Genomic DNA, 16,435 nt, shown 5'->3' with positions numbered 1-16,435 from the left:
TCATCCAAGTCACATGAGGTCACAGGGCTCCAGGCACTTGAGCCATCCCTTGTTGCTTTGCCAGATGTAGTAACAGGGAGTTGGATTGGAAGGGGCAAGGTAGAGGTATGAATGAGCACTCACATGGGATGTTGCCATTGCAGGCAGAAGCTTACCTTTAACACCAGCCCCTCTTGTTGCAAAATACAAATCCATTGCACAAATGATTTAAAATATCCAATTACGGAGAGATTCCAGAGCTGTCCATTCTGAGACTTATATGAAGGTGCTCTAGTTACCCTTGACTTTCTGAATATATGTTTTTCTCTTACTTACACACATAAATGCAGACGTGCAGGGTTGTAGTGTAGGTATACAGGCTTATAAGACTCTACTAGGGGTACCAGTGCTGTGACATAGCAGGTAAAGCTGTTTCCTGTGGTACTGGCATCACATATGGGTGCTGGTTCAAGCTGCTAACTCCTGATTTCAGACCAATTCAGCTGCAGCCATTGTAGTGATTTTTGGAGTGAACCAGTGGATGAATGATCTCTGTCTCTCTTCATTCGCCGGTAACCCTGCCTTTCCAACAAAAATCCCAAGAGAGATGAGCCCACTATTTCCCTCCCAGACCTCTCCCACTCCCAGATTCCAGCTGATGCTGCCCAAACAACCCTCGCCCACTTTAATTTTGTTTGCACTAGTAGGAATAATCAGCCTAGCCCGGCTTTTCCCTGATCTAGTCCACATGAGGCGCACAGGTGTGGTAGCTCTGCCTAGTCTGGTCTGCCCCCATCCCAGCCCATGCTCTCCTGCGGAAGTAGCTGTCCAGCAAAGGAACCCTCCCTTATTCCCCTGCTGGCTCTGCCCACTTCCTTTCTTGTTCTCAGGCTGGTTGGACGCTGTGGTCCCTTCCGGTACAGGCAACCTCACCTCGGCATTCCATATTGTGCACTAGTCTTTGTTGCGACCGAACCTGGTTTGACCCACACTGGTGCCTGGATTTGCCAGTGGATGACGTGGACAGATTCAGCCTGGTCTTGCCCCCACGTCTGCCAATTGTATGCCAGTGGGTAGCTTTCCATGGCCTTTTCTGGGCTGTTTCCTATCATGTTTCTTGCGCTGACCTGCCGGGTCTGTGTCCTGCCAGAGTAGTTGCCCAGGCTCCTCCATCAGAACCTCTCCCAATGCCAGGTTTCATGCTTACCAGTGGGTCCATGAGCCAACCCTACTCAGTCCACCTCCTGTCATAGCAGGAACTGTGGCTTTTCCTGACTGGCCTTCCACCCAATCTGGTTCTTGCTGTTGGATGTTTCAGCCCAGCCATGGCTCGTCCATACCCACGTATGGCTCACACATGGCTCAGTAGGGGTTGAGACCTTGCCTAGTCCATTGCACATCTGCCCTGGTCCTCCAGGACACCAGAGGGTGTGGGGGTCTGGCCCGGTTTGGTGCATCCAATCCCAGTGCACACTTGTGCCAAGGGAGACTACAACCGTTTCCCGATCAGAACGCAGCCCCCATTCCAGGTCACACACCCCTTGGTAGGAACCTCAACCCAGCTAGAATTGTCCCCTTAGCTCCCCAACCAGGCCTGTTCCCAGCCATAGATCACTCGCATGCCAGTGGTTGCTCTGACTCAGCTTGGCACAGCCCCTCACCTGTCCCGACCTCTGCCTTAGACACTGTGGTTTAGCGTCCCTGGCTCATGTGGACCAGTAGGTACAAGAGCCTAGCTCTGCATGACCTGTGCTCCCTCCTGGTTGCTAGTTTTACTTGTGAGCTAAGGTTTGCTCAGTCCTGCCTGATCTACTCTGTTCCATTACCAGTTGACACATTAGCCAGCTGTTGGAGCTACTTTTGCAGGACAAGCCTCAAGCCATAGCTTCTGCATGGACTGGTATTTGGTGGTCAGCATTGTTCAGTGATTACAAGTTTTACAAAGGAAGAGTTACTACCAGTGGGAATCTTTACAAATGTTTCAGGTCCTAAAAACACAATGGGTTCAACCTGAAGCTAACTAAGCAGCGAATCAAAGAAACAAAACCTCAGAATTCCCCGGCCGGGCGGCCAGCAGGCTGAGCCTGGCACCAGCCCGGGAACAGCTCACCACGTGCACATGGTGGCTGTCGTCTGAGATCCAGGCATGAGACGCCCTGTTCTGAGACCCACCAGCAGCCAGGAGGCTGCTGGAACTTTAATCTACTAGGCCTAAGTTCGCACCCCTCCCAAATCCCATTCACCACCCAATGAAGGCGGTGGGTGGGTCCTGGACCTGCTCAGTCACAGACCTCCCCCCTCTCAATCCATTTTTCTAACAGCAGAAGACAGCACCTCAACCAAGCAGGGATGCCTAGGGCTGCTTAAGGACAAAATGCAAGCATGTTGATAAAGGCAACATAATAACTATGCTTACTTTTATTTCTGTTTGAAAAATAGAGCTACAGAGTGTGGAAATGGAGGCAAGGGAGGCATGGAGAGAAAGAGAGAGAGTGGGGGTTAGAAGGAAGAGAAAGAGAGAGAGGGCGTTAGAGAGGGAAAGAAAGAGAGGGAGAGAGAGAGGGTTAGAGAGTGGGAGAAAGAGACAAGAAAGAGAAAGAGATTTTCCATTTGCAATTCACCCCCAAATTGTCATAGGGCTGAGGCAGGGTACACCAGTGCCAGAATCCAGGATCCTCCTCCAGGTCTCCCATTAGGATGTCGGGGCCCACGTATTTGTGCCATCCTCTGCTGCTTTCCTGTTGGTGCATTAGGAGATTGGAAGTGAAGCAGCCAGGAGTTGAGCCTGTGGTGGTAAGGGAGGATAGCATTATAGCTGGCAGCCTAACACACTAAGCTGCAAGGCCAGCTCCAGTCTAGTTTGTTTTAATAATGTGTGAGTTATTTAAGGAGACAAAAGTGGGAGAAAGATGAGGAAGGGAGGAAATGAATTTGTTAGGGAGCTTTGATCTTACAATGGCACAATGTTCCCATTGTTGTCCTTGAACAAATGGAATATACCGGTGTTCTTCCCTTCTCAGTGTTTTCTCTGAAGTGTTGTACCCTGTCAGGTGTCAGACTTGCTTCAGAGTTGAGGTGTTAACATTGACATCACAGAGAAATGGACCAAGAGCACTAGAGGGAAGAAATGTGTAGCACCCCCTTCAATGTTTGAGTGGTGGGCACTCAAATTCTATCAACACATTTCACTGAAAGTACTATCTTTGTAGAGCATAAACTTCAGGATAGTGTAGGTCTTTTTTCTTTAAACTATCTTCAAGAGATCCTATAACATTAATTTCTCCAAATCCTTGAAATTTGTAAACTCACCTACCGTGCTGTTGAGTGGACTGAGTGAGACACATGCTAGGAAAAAGCAGCTAGGTGAGATGGGAATCCTGGATAGGTGGACCCTGACCTCGGCTCAGGCAAGAATCACCCATGTGAGGCTACAACACAAATCAAACATTTCCAGAAGCACAGTGCTTCCAGACATTCACACACCCTCTGAGAACTGTTTGTGCTTTGCGATTGAAATGACTTTTGTGCATTTGAAACTGTTCAGATTTAAGACTGCTCTCTCCTTCCTGAAGTAACTCCAATTGTATGGACTCGGCATGCTGTGCACTTGCAGGCATCCCAGAAAGGAGTCACTTCGGGACGGATCTGAGCTGTGTAAATCCATGGGAAAAGGTCAATGATGCCTGAGCTGTAGTGCAATGACACATGACAAGGCACATGGTCATTTTAATTTCAAAAGCTTCATTTTTCCTGTTTCACAGATGCAGAGCTTGCTGTTGCCATAAAACATACAAACCAAAGCTCAGCAACCCAAATATGAACTACTGGTTAGGCAAAAAGAAATGGCAGAATAGGTGCTGGCAAAGTTGCAGCCTCTGTTAAAAGTACCTGCTTTTCAGCAGCTGTCATCTCTGTGTGTCTCCATTTGCAATGACACAGCCAGCCACCTTGCCCACATTCATCCTACCTCCTCTCCATTGCCCTGGTGCCCACCAAGTTCTTAAAGTCAGTGTGCTAGTGTTTGTTTCAGACGACGCATAGCCTAATAACAGGGGCAGGTACTGGCACTGTGGTAAGACGCTGATTGCGATGACTGCACTGCATCCAAGTGCTTGTGTCCAAGTCCCGAACTTTGCTTCTGATCCCAGCTTCCTGGTGATGAGCAGCCTAGGCGGCAGCAGGAGATGACACCTGTAGTTGTATGTGGGAATAATTTCCTGGCTTCTGACTTTGTCCTGACCCATCCTCAATGTCCTTTCTGAGATCTTTCTCTCCCTCTACCACGTGTATGTGTGTGTGTGTGTGTGTGTGTGTGTGTGTGTGTGTGTGTGTGTCTTTTAACCAATCTTTGAACATGAAAGCAAAGGCAAGAAAAGAAAATGAATGTACTTCCAAAGCTTCATGGAAAGTGACATTACAAGCTAAACGTAGGGACAAGTGTTTAGCCTAGCAATTAAGATATGAAGATACAGGTTTCACCGGTAAGAACCAGATTGAGTATGTAGCAGTTGTTCAGGGGCAGTGTTGGTGCCAGGAGAGGATGTGGACAAAGGCAACCTGAACTAAGGACCACTGTTGCATGCAACATTTGGCACAGAGAGGTGACCTGTTAGAAGAGCTTGTGGAATTGCTTTGTGAGGACAGAGGCCCTGCAGTTGAGTGCAGAAAGCAAGGCAAGGGGCATTCCAAATCAGGATAGGCTACAGTATTGGTCATCATACATGTGGGTCATGTCTGGGGCAGATGGACAGGGCTAGGCCAGTTCATAGGAACCACTGGCAGAACAGGACAGGTCACATGAGGGGCCGGGTCAGGCTGCAACCAACCCACTCACACCAGGGCTGGGACAGGGAGCTGGCTGAGCCAGGTCAGGCTGCATCTCCCTCAGCCGAGGCTGGGATTTGGGGCAGGCTTGAGTGAGCCAGGCTGAAGCACGTGCTGGTGGAAGCTGAAGTGTGGTGATCCATGCTAGGCTAAGGACAGTGGGTACTGGGTCCGTGAAATCCAGGATAGGTGGTCCCACGGGGTCCAAGGTGCCTGCCTGGTTACCTGACCCACCTGCTAGATCCAGCTTGCTAGATCTGTTAGCAGCTGTGGCAGTGGGTCTGGCAGGGTCCACGTTGCTAGGCTCTGGACCTTGTGTGCACATGGGAGAACTAGTCCTCATCAGTAGAAACGACAGTGTGGTAGGCGGCTGGGCCAGATCCACTTAAAGATTAAGGCAGCCTATTGGGCCTTCAAAGGACATCTGCTACATAGCAGAGGAAGAACAGAACAGATTGAACAACTAGCCCAGCCCAAATAAGGCAGCAAATATCTGGGTGAACGGAGAGTCAGTGGTGGAGTGTGTCAGCCAGTGGACATTGAAAGTGTTCCCTCATTCTCAGATCAGTGAGACTGACAATATTGCAGAGCTCTCGACATCTTCTGAACAGAACCCTCAGCGCATACACCGCATTGGGACTGTGGGTCCACTCTGTGTGGCCATTCCTGATCGCTGGGTTCTGTGGCAATTTGGCAGCTGCGTGTGGCTTCTACCCTGGTGTCCTCCCCTCCCACCAGATACAGTGAAAAGAAATGGAAAGCAAAAATATGGCATTGCTTAAGAGGCCTGTTGCTGTATACATGGCTACAATTCTTGCTTGCTACCACCGGGATCCCACATGTGTATTGCCTTGTATCTGGCTGCTCCAATTCCCTTCCTGCTACAGTAGAGGATGGCCCAAAAGCCTTGGGAAAATGTGCCCACCTGGGAGACCTGGAAGAAGCTCCTGGTTCCTGGACTCGAGCTGGCTTACCTGCAGCCCTTGTGGCAACTTGGCTAGTGATACAAGCTCTTTGGGAGGTGAGCAGTACATATAAGAGACATCGATGAACTCATGACCAATTTGACTACTACAAAATGAAGCCAGACTTCAAAAAATACAATGGAAGACAAGATTCAAGTTGAAAGTATATTTCTTTGGTAAAATCAACACATTTGTAATCTGAACTCAATCAGTATGCCCCACCATTCCAAAGTAATCTTCTAAATGTCATTATACTATTCCTGTATATGATATATACAACATACATTATATCTTCTAAATGTCAGTCCGGTGTTTATGGGGGTCAGAGGCTTGCAGCAACAAAGTTTTCTCAGTGAAGAGCACAGTTTTGTAGAATTGATGCCTGTGTGAATTCTCTTCCCATAAGATTTTTACTTCAGAAAACTACCACACGTGTAATTTTCTTCAGATACTGCATATCCACCTTTTGTGGAAGTCAACATTTTGTGGTAGACATTCAAGGCTAATCTTGGAACAGTTTCCTTTCTTGCTTAGCAATGTCAGGGTTGTTACTAGCAGTTTGAAGAGCTGCTTCGCTCAGCATTCATCACTAACAACCTCATCATCTACTCTACCTCTCTCAGCACAGGAATGGATGAATGTAAGTTCTAGTCTCAGAGTTTCCGTAGCAACAATCTATCCAATGTTCTACATGTTCTACAACTGTAACATAATAGTCGCCAGATTTCTTCATATGCTCAAAAGATGTCATACACTGTTCAGGATTGATGATTCCAGTCTCCATTAGCTGGCCCAATACCTTAAAAACAAAACAAAACAAAACAAAATGAAAGAAAGCAAAACCCCTGTATTGAAGTGAGCAGTAGAAAGAGGCCTCACAGGAAGCCTTGTTCAGGATGTGTGGGGGAGATGGGTGGAGACACTGTAGCTGTATTCTGACTCCAGTTTCCCACTCTGAGCAGGTAAGGATCTGACGTGGGCATCTTATCAGGTGCACTGTTGCAGTTCGATGGAGGAGGCCTGGTGGTAGGTGCTCCTCTCTAGGCACAGCAGACTCTGGCCTGCCCAAGCACACTCTCGAGGATCCGGATCTGGCTTCAGAGCCAGCCCCACCTCCTCCTCCTCCAGCTCTGCTCATGCCAAGGCCATGGCAGGAACCCTGGTCTAAAGGTGGGCAGTGCCAATGCTCCCACACAGCTCTGGCCTCGTGGCACAGCTCTGTGCCTCTTCAGCTGCAGACCCAGGTGCCATTTCGGCCTGCGGGGGCTCTGGGAATAATACATAAATTCTTGCGTGGACTTTTTAGACTCATCGTATACAAGAATCAAAAATGAGAAAGTGCACCAACAAGAATACTCACCATAAATTCACATCACACAGACTTTTTGCAGTCCCTTCCGGGAAGCCTGCTTTTGAGCTTGCCAGCACTGCCGAAACTCTCCCGGCTCCTCGGCAGTGGCTCCTCTGCTTTTCGTGATGGAGAGTCTCTGGGCAGGAATGCTGGAAGCCCCACGTGCCCAGGAGTGACACCTGGGCTGATGATGAGCAGGCTGTGCATGGTATTACAAGCTCCTCGGAATGGTTCCACTACTGCTCTGATTGGTAACATTGAAGCACTTTATAAGCTTTGTAGCTCCTCCATAATTTTACATCGCTTTAAAGTGCTCATGCTCCAATCCATAAAGTCTTCCTTAAGGGCTGCAGATGTGTAAAAGGCACATGATCAAAATGACAGTAATCAACTCCTTTAATTTTATGTGTGAAAATTTCTGTGGGCTTCTCCCATCCCCCAACACTTTGTATTGGTTGCTCACCCAGTACAAACAAAATGGTCATAAGGACACGGTGCACAAAATATCCATTTTGCAGCTTCTCCAAGTAATCCAATTATAAACATTTTTTTAAAAGAAGAAATCATTTAGTTATCTACGTGTGTGTGTGTGTGTGTGTGTGTGTGTGTGTGTGTGTTACACATTTCGAGGAACCTGGTCATCTGGAGTCCTCCAGAAGAGCCATTCAGGAATCTTCTGATGGCAAATGTTTGGGAATGCCCTTGAAATAACAGGCAGGCACCCTCTGTGCCAGGAGAAGCGAGAGAAGGAATGGAGCAGGAAATAGATTGTGCACTTCAAAGATAATGAAGTTCTTTCTGAGTTGAAGTAGATCTGTAAAGGTTTAAACTAGTAACTGAGGAGCTCACTCACATTGTCCTGCTAGCACTAACTGGCATTTGTCTCCAGATTAATGACTCCATTCAAGTTAGGTCCTTCCAGCTACCCAATGATTCCAGTTCTGGTTGGGATCCTTCACAACTAAGCCATATAAAACTCAGCACTATTTCTCAACCAAGGTGTCACAGTAGTGTAGTGTAAAAAATGTTGCTACTTAGGGGACAACTGACATGATCTTTATAGAAACGTTGAAGCATCTAGCTTTATTGCACCTCAAGTGAGGTTTAATTGATAGAACACAGAGGATGAAATGCCTGCGTGAGGAGAACGCTTGGCGTTCTTGTACATTTAGGTCCGGCCCAACTTGGTGTTGAGCTGAGCAGCAGGTGCAGCCAGCTCAGGCTGCCTAGCAAAGAGTGCTGCACATAGCCTGACTCTTCACCAGAAGCTGACTTTCTTTGCTATCATGCCTGGAAAATGCACACTCAGGAAGCCAGTGAAAGCGTGGACACTTACTCTGTGGCATTAGGTGTTCAGGTAAAGATGTATGATGCAGTTGTTTCAAGCATACTTATGGCTGAGTGTTGTTAGGTCCAATGAGGAGACAATCCAGTGAGAGCAGAAGAATCCTTCTATAGAGGGATATTTGGGTTTGAGTGTCTGCAGTTAAACAACATCGGGAGAGGAAATATGCCAATCCATGCAAGATGTGATAGTTCCTGATGGAAGAAGAGAGCACTGATTTCACAAGACTGACCAACTTGAGGAGGAAGAGCAGGCTTGTGGTAACACTGTTCCAAGTGAATCTCCCTCTGAGTGTGTGTGAGTCTAAAACTGTGTTAGGAAACCACGATGATATAAACTTCTACTCTACAGTCCTCCACTCTGCAGGCTGAGCTATGGAAGGGTGCACACCATGATATAAACTTAAGACATCTCCATGGTTGTCAGCTAGGTGGAGGTTTCTGACGTGTAGGGCACTTGGACATGTACATGCGTTGCAATGTTTCGTGAACATTTCTGGTTTTTGTTGTGTAGAGATTTTTAGTGCAGAGTGTCATGTGTCCATAATGAGTAGAAAGTAGGGTACAAAACTGTTTGTAAGGTATTGGGCCAAGAAAGAATTTCCCCTTAAAAGTCAGCAGTGTTTCAGTTAATAGATGCTGAGACAAATACAGATAAAAGCTCAGAATAACTGTGCAAAATCATGAACTCTCCTTGATGTGCCTCTACTGTGCAACCAGACTCTCCCTGTGCTAACCTAATTCCCAGAGAAGTGCAGCTTATTCTGGGGAAAAGGGTCAAAAATGCATGTAGAGGCTGAAGAAACATAAGATCCAAGTCAGTAACATATTCATGCTGGCCTTGTATCCCTATTGCTGGCCCCTTCGTTTCTGTGCAAGAAGTAGTCCTGAAGGCATGAGGTGTCTGAGCCAGACAGGCATAGATGCTGGGAGAGCAATTGTCTGCTTCTTCTACCTTAAAGGGATGTCTCACCCCCAACTCAGGTGTGTGAGCCTAAGCCCTGTAGCCCCACTTGCCGTAAGCTGGGAGCCTGGAATCCTTGTTGGTTCTTGGGGTGACTTACGTGGCTACTTGGTTGCTGCTTTCTATGTGGTGGGCCAGTGTTGCCCGTTGCACCTGTGCCGACTGGTCGTGCTGAGGATCTGGAGTCCATTGCTGATCTTATTCTCCATTGTGGTACACACTCACTGCTCAGTGGAGCAGTGCTCACGCCAACTCATCACGTAGGATGAGTATAAGGCCAACGTCCATAAACAATGCTTACTATGCTAATATTGCTCAAATAGAAAACATTTTAAAATATTCTAGCGATAAAGGTATCAAAAATATTAATAATGAGAAAACATACCATAGTACAAAATAGGTGTTAAAAATAACGTGATGGTGTAAAACAGTTTTGAAATATTCTAGCGATAAAGGTATCATAAATATCAATAATGAGAAAAGATACCATAGAGCAAAGTAGGTGTTAAGAACAACATGATGGTGTAAAAGATTTTTTAAATATTCCAGCGATTTAGGTATCATAAACATCAATAATGAGAAAAGATACAATAGAGCAAAATAGATGTTAAAAATATCATGATGGTGTAAAAGATTTTTTAAATATTCCAACGATAAAGGTATCATAAATATCAATAATGATAAAAGATACCATAGAGCTAAATAGATGTTAAGAACAACATGATGGTGTAAAATAAAGGTATCAAAAATATTACTAAAGAGAATAGATACCTTGTGCAAAATAGACATTATAGGTCTCTCCATCTTCTCCTTAGACACCTCCTCACTTCTCATTTAAAAAAAATGTAAATCTGAAAGAAAGAAATAAACCTTAAAAATAAATTAACGGAAAAATGAAAATTGCAAGAAGAGAACAGAAAATGCAAAATGGAACACAATAAGAAATGGAAATTAAAAGTTTTAAAAATGTCAACAAATAAAATGATGGAAATAAAAACTAAGTGACAAAACAAATTTCAAAAATTTTGAGAAGGAAGGAGGATGTGTCTAAGGAAAAGAAATACACACTGTGAAATAGAAACTGAAATTAAGAGGGAAGAACAAAATTAACAAATTAGAAAAGAGAACAAATAAACAAAATAAAAGGGGTTTTAAAAAAAAAATAAACAGCTAGCTTAGTGCTGGTCCTAGAGCTCTCCAGTGGAGAGAGCTCCTGGACAAAAGGCCCAGGCCCGGCCAGGGCTTTATATAGGGCTTTGGAATTGTGACCTGTAAATGGTTCTGTATGATGTCAGAGCAGGACATGGTCCAATCAGAGCTGGAGACAGTTTTGAGTGATTTTTTTCAAAAAACCTTCTGCTTGAATCAAAGGACCCCCACAAGGTTTCTCTGAAGTTAGGGATAGAGAGTAATACTTGTTTTGTTTGTTTGTTTGTTTGTTTGAGATATATGGTCTAAGTACTTTTGTCAGAAAGCAACCACTTGTGAGCACATAGCTGAATTTGTGGGTATCTGTTCTGTTCCATTGGACATGCCAGTGCCATGTGGTTTTAGTTACTACAGCTTTATTTATTTTTATGTAGATTTACTGATTTTTATTGGCATGTCAGATTTCCAGAGAGAAGGAGATACAGAGAGAAAGGTGTTCCATTTGCCGGTTCCTTGCCCAAGTGGCCACAGTGGTTGGGGCTGAGTGGATCTGAAGGGCCACATGTCATAGTGTCGTTCTGTGTGAGTTCTGGTTGTTGTGTTTCTTATTCTGCTGCCTGCTGTTGCAGTGAGAAAGGCAGTAGCTGCTGGTCTGAGTCCCTGGGTCCCTGCTACCAAAGTCAGGGACACACATGGCGTTCTGGGCTCCTGGCTGTGTCCTAGCCCAGCCCCAGCTGGCATAGGCATTTGGAGAGTGGGAACCAGTGGATGGAGGATCTGTCTTTCTCTCCCTCTGCTCCCCTTGCTTGCTGTCACTTTGCCTTTCAAATATACATAGATCTATGAAAAATGCCACCTTTACCAAAAAGGTGCATCTAGTCTTCATGAATCAGCAGTTTGTATCCTTTCCATGTCAATGTTTTTAAAAGGATTTGTTTCTTTATTTGAAAGGCAGAATTAAAACACACACACACACACACACACACACACACACACACACACACACACAGGGTTAGGAGGCAGGGATGAGGCAGAATCTTCCATCTGTTGTTTGACTCTCCACTTGGCCGAGATGACTCCATTTGTACCAGCCCAACCCAGGAGCTGGATCTCCGTCATCCAAGTCACATGAGGTCACAGGGCTCCAGGCACTTGAGCCATCCCTTATTGCCTTGCCAGATACAGTAGCAGGGAGTTGGATTGGAAGGGGCAAGGTAGAGGTATGAATGAGCACTCACATGGGATGTTGCCATTGCAGGCAGAAGCTTACCTTTAACACCAGCCCCTCTTGTTGCAAAATACAAATCCATTGCACAAATGATTTAAAATATCCAATTACGGAGAGATTCCAGAGCTGTCCATTCTGAGACTTATATGAAGGTGCTCTAGTTACCCTTGACTTTCTGAATATATGTTTTTCTCTTACTTACACACATAAATGCAGACGTGCAGGGTTGTAGTGTAGGTATACAGGCTTATAAGACTCTACTAGGGGTACCAGTGCTGTGACATAGCAGGTAAAGCTGTTTCCTGTGGTACTGGCATCACATATGGGTGCTGGTTCAAGCTGCTAACTCCTGATTTCAGACCAATTCAGCTGCAGCCATTGTAGTGATTTTTGGAGTGAACCAGTGGATGAATGATCTCTGTCTCTCTTCATTCGCTGGTAACCCTGCCTTTCCAACAAAAATCCCAAGAGGGATGAGCCCACTATTTCCCTCCCAGGCCTCTCCCACTCCCAGATTCCAGCTGATGCTGCCCAAACAACCCTCGCCCACTTTAATTTTGTTTGCACCAGTAGGAATAATCAGCCCAGCCCGGCTTTTCCCTGATCTAGTCCACATGAGGCGCACAGGTGTGGTAGCTCTGCCTAGTCTGGTCTGCCCCCATCCCAGCCCATGCTCTCCTGCGGAAGTAGCTGTCCTGCAAAGGAACCCTCCCTTATTCCCCTGCTGGCTCTGCCCACTTCCTTTCTTGTTCTCAGGCTGGTTGGACGCTGTGGTCCCTTCCGGTACAGGCAACCTCACCTCGGCATTCCATATTGTGCACTAGTCTTTGTTGCAACCGAACCTGGTTTGACCCACACTGGAGCCTGGGGAGTGAATCATTTGATGGAACATCTTCCTCTCTGTCTCTCCTCTCTGTATATCTGCCTTTCCAATAAAAATAAAATAAATCTTAAAAAAAAAAAAGAATCCAGTGAAGAGTCATCTTCCTGTCTTGTCCGTGGAAACCAGAGGAACCAATCTTTTAAAAATATTTAAGAGGAAGGGAGGGAGAGGGAAGAAAGAGAAAGAGAGGCAGACAGATGTAGGGGTCTGCCTCCCATCCACTGATGTGCTATGTAAATGCCTACAATGATCAGGGCCAGCCTTGGGCCAAAGCTGGGAGTTAGGTAAACCATTCAAATCTCCCATATGGGTGACAGGTACCTAATTAGCTGAGCCATCACCTCCGCTGCACAACATCTACATTAGGAGGAAAACGGAGTCAGGAGCTGAATTTAGGCATGCCAATATGGAAAGTGGGCGTCTTACACATTAGGTTGCATACCTGCTCCCTGGTGAGCTAATCTAAATTCAATTTGTTTCAAGGTCTGAATCTTGGCTTGAAATCTGGCACCAACTGATAATCTGTCAAATTTCATCCAACACTGTGCTGACAATTATAAACAAAAGGGCAATGACTCTAAGAACTGTGTAAAATTTCTTAAACTTTCATAACTTTTGGAGAATCCCAGTAAATAGCTTTCTTACATGATTTTCCAACAAATTGAGGAAACATCAAAACTAATGAAGGCCAAAATACTAATTATAATGATTGCTCAAACTTCTACAGCACATATTTTGCAATAGGCAATGTTCTAGACATTTTGTGTGTATTAACTCAGTTTTCACAATAGCTTTCTGCCTATTTAGTGGATAGAAAAATTGAAGCACAAGGAGGTTGTGTTACTTCCCAAAGTCACATGGCTGTTAAGTATGTGAACCTGTTTGGTTTCAGACATATCTAACTATTTCACTATCATACTTCTTGGGAGGTCACACACATCTATTACAAAAAAAGCTGCTGTTGGGGAATGTGGTTTGTACTTATGAACAAGAGAGATTCTCTAATCATGAATCCTTGTTCTGGGACAGTGCTGGATTTCAGGAGGCTTCCCTACTGGGTTCAATGTGAAAAACTTGCCAAGGGAAGAATAGGTGTTGTCTTGTTAGCCAGCAATCTGGTTATGTGGGAGCATGAGGGGGTTTGAGAGAGAGGGAGGGGATGAGGACTAGACAACAAAAGCTTTGTGTTGTATGCCGGCTTCCCCCTCGCCTCCTCCCAACAATAGTCATCAGTAAAGTTAGGTAATTTCTCCTTTCCTGGGAAGAAAATGGTTGAGGACTGGCAGAAGTTTATGAAAACTATACTAGTGGAGCTCTTTCTGCTAGGAAGAAAAACCCAAAAAACAAAAAACTGAAACTTGAGAACATGTGAATTTTCCCCCATGTAGTGTCTTTATTTTTATTATGTTTTTGATTCCCAGCGTCGATGCCACACTGTATTCTAATTACTTGTTTCTCTGTTTCTACTCTCTCTTTCTTTTCATAGGCAAAGGGCTCCCTAATTGCAGAAACATTTCTGTTAATCTTTGTTTTTCCAGTGACTGGAACATGGTAAATATTCAATAGTTGTTTCTTTTTTCTAAAATTTATTTTTTAAAGATTTATTTATTATTTTTTATTGGAAAGCAGATATACAGAGAGAGGAGATACAGAGAGAAAGAGCTTCCATCTACTGGTTCACTCCCAAAATGGCCACAATGGCCAGAGCTAAGCAAATCTGAAGCCAGGAGCCAGGAGTTTCTTCTGGGTCTCCCAAATGGGTACATGGTCCCAGGGCTTTGGGCCATCCTTTGTTCATTTTCAAAGGCCACAAGCTGGGAGCTGGATAGGAAGTGGAGCAGCTGGGACACAAACTGGTGCCGACATGGGATGCCCACACATGCAAAGTGAGAATTTAGCCACTAGGCTATTAAACCAGGCCCAATGATTCCTTCTTAAATGAAAGAATGAATACATAGATATCTCACTTTAATTTCCAGAAAATACAGAAGTAATACTATAACACATATAGCAAGATTGTTCTAAGCTCAGAAGTCTATCTGCTTCAGCACCTTAGTTACCTGGTTTAATAAATTTGGCTACTTGGTTTGCGTTTATCTTCAATTTCTTTATTACCTGGCCCTTTATTTGTTTGTTTAAAATTTGAAAGTCAGATTTACAGAGGAGAGAAAGAAAGAGAGAGAGCTCTTCTGTTTTCTGTCTCATTCCCCAAATGGCTTCAAGGGCTGGGGCTGTGTTGATTTGAAACCAGGAGCCTTTCCTGGGTCTTCTACATGAGTATAGGGTCCATAGGACTTGGACCATCCTCCAATGCTTTCCCAAGCCATAAGCAGGGAACTGCCTGGGCAAAATTTCTTTTTCTTTTTTTTTTTTTATTGTTGCTTACATTATATTATGTAGTACAGTTTTATAGGCGCTGGGGATCCCCCCCACCCCTCCCATACCCCTCCCCCCATGGTGGATTCCTCCACCTTGTTGCATAACCATAGTTCAAGTTCAGTTGAGATTCATTGCTTGCAAACACATGCCTAGCATAAAGTTCAGCGTCTTATTGTCCAGATAAGTTCAGTGGCCTCTTGGGGAGACCTTCTATGGTCTGAAGATAGGTCTAACAGAGTAAAGATCCAGTCAGTTAAAAGCCCCAACAAGGCCTCAGTATCATTATACAACATTATGGAATTAATTGACATAGTATTGGGTAAACAATATGTTAAAAATAATGCAAGTTCCATTCTTCGAAACATCTGGGTTGAGACAGTATCAATGACAGGTTCAAAAAATAACAAACCACCAAACAAAAAATTACAGGTTAAATCAAGGCAAACATGTGGTATCTAATCTTTTGGGATTCGCTCATTTCCCTTAGCATTATAGTTTCCAGTTGTGCCCATTTAGCCACAAAGAACTGCATTTTGTTTTTTTTAATAGCTGAGTAGTATTCCATGGAGTAGATGAACCAAAGCTTTCTTATCCAATCTTCTGCTGATGGGCATTTCGGTTGCTTCCATGTTTTCGCAATTACTGATTGTGCTGCAATGAACATAGGGATGCATGTTGGTTTGTCGTAAAACAGGTGTTTTGGATATATTCCTAGGAGTGCTATTGCTGGGTCATATGGTATGCTGATTTTGAGTTGTTTGAGTGTTCTCCAGACTGATTTCTTCCTTTCTGTCTTTGTGCCAGTACCAGGCTGTTTTGATTACCACTGCTCTATAGTATGTCCAGAGGTCCGGGATTGTGATTCCCCCTGCTAATTTCTTATTTTTCAGGATGGTTCTAGCTATTCGTGGTTTTTTGTGTTTCCAGATGAACTGTTGAATCATTGTATCCAGTTCCGTGAAGAATGTTTTGGGCAATTTGATTGGAATTGCGTTGAAAATGTATATTGCTTGTGGTAGTATAGACATTTTAATGATATTGATTTTGCCTATCCAGGAGCACGGGATGTTATTCCATCTTTTGAGGTTTTGTTCAATTTCCTTTTTAAATAGTTTGTAGTTTTCTTCGAATAGGTCTCCTACACTTTTGGTTAGATTTATTCCCAAATACTTCATACTTCTCTCTGCTATTTTGAATGGTATCCTGTTGGTTAGATCTTCTTCCATCTTGGTGTTATTTGCGTACACTATGGCTGTTGATTTTCGTTCGTTAATTTTGTACCCCGCCACTCTGCCAAACTCTCGTATAAGTTCTAGCAGTTTCTGTATTGAGTCTCCTGGTTTTTCTATGTATAGGATTATGTCATCTG

The 16,435-nt window shown here is 44.6% G+C and overlaps 1 pseudogene; it reads right to left on the bottom strand.

Annotated features, from left to right (window-relative positions):
• Positions 1–6,086: 6,086 nt before the first annotated feature.
• LOC121162165 lies at positions 6,087–7,019 on the bottom strand (annotated as a pseudogene).
• Positions 7,020–16,435: the final 9,416 nt, after the last annotated feature.

Source organism: Ochotona curzoniae, unplaced genomic scaffold (genome assembly GCF_017591425.1).
Source record: "Ochotona curzoniae isolate NIBS_2020 unplaced genomic scaffold, NIBS_Ocur_1.0 contig_517, whole genome shotgun sequence".
Classification (NCBI taxonomy): domain Eukaryota; kingdom Metazoa; phylum Chordata; class Mammalia; order Lagomorpha; family Ochotonidae; genus Ochotona; species Ochotona curzoniae.
Note: the sequence above shows the minus strand (reverse complement) of the source record. Positions and strands in the feature narration are given on the sequence as shown.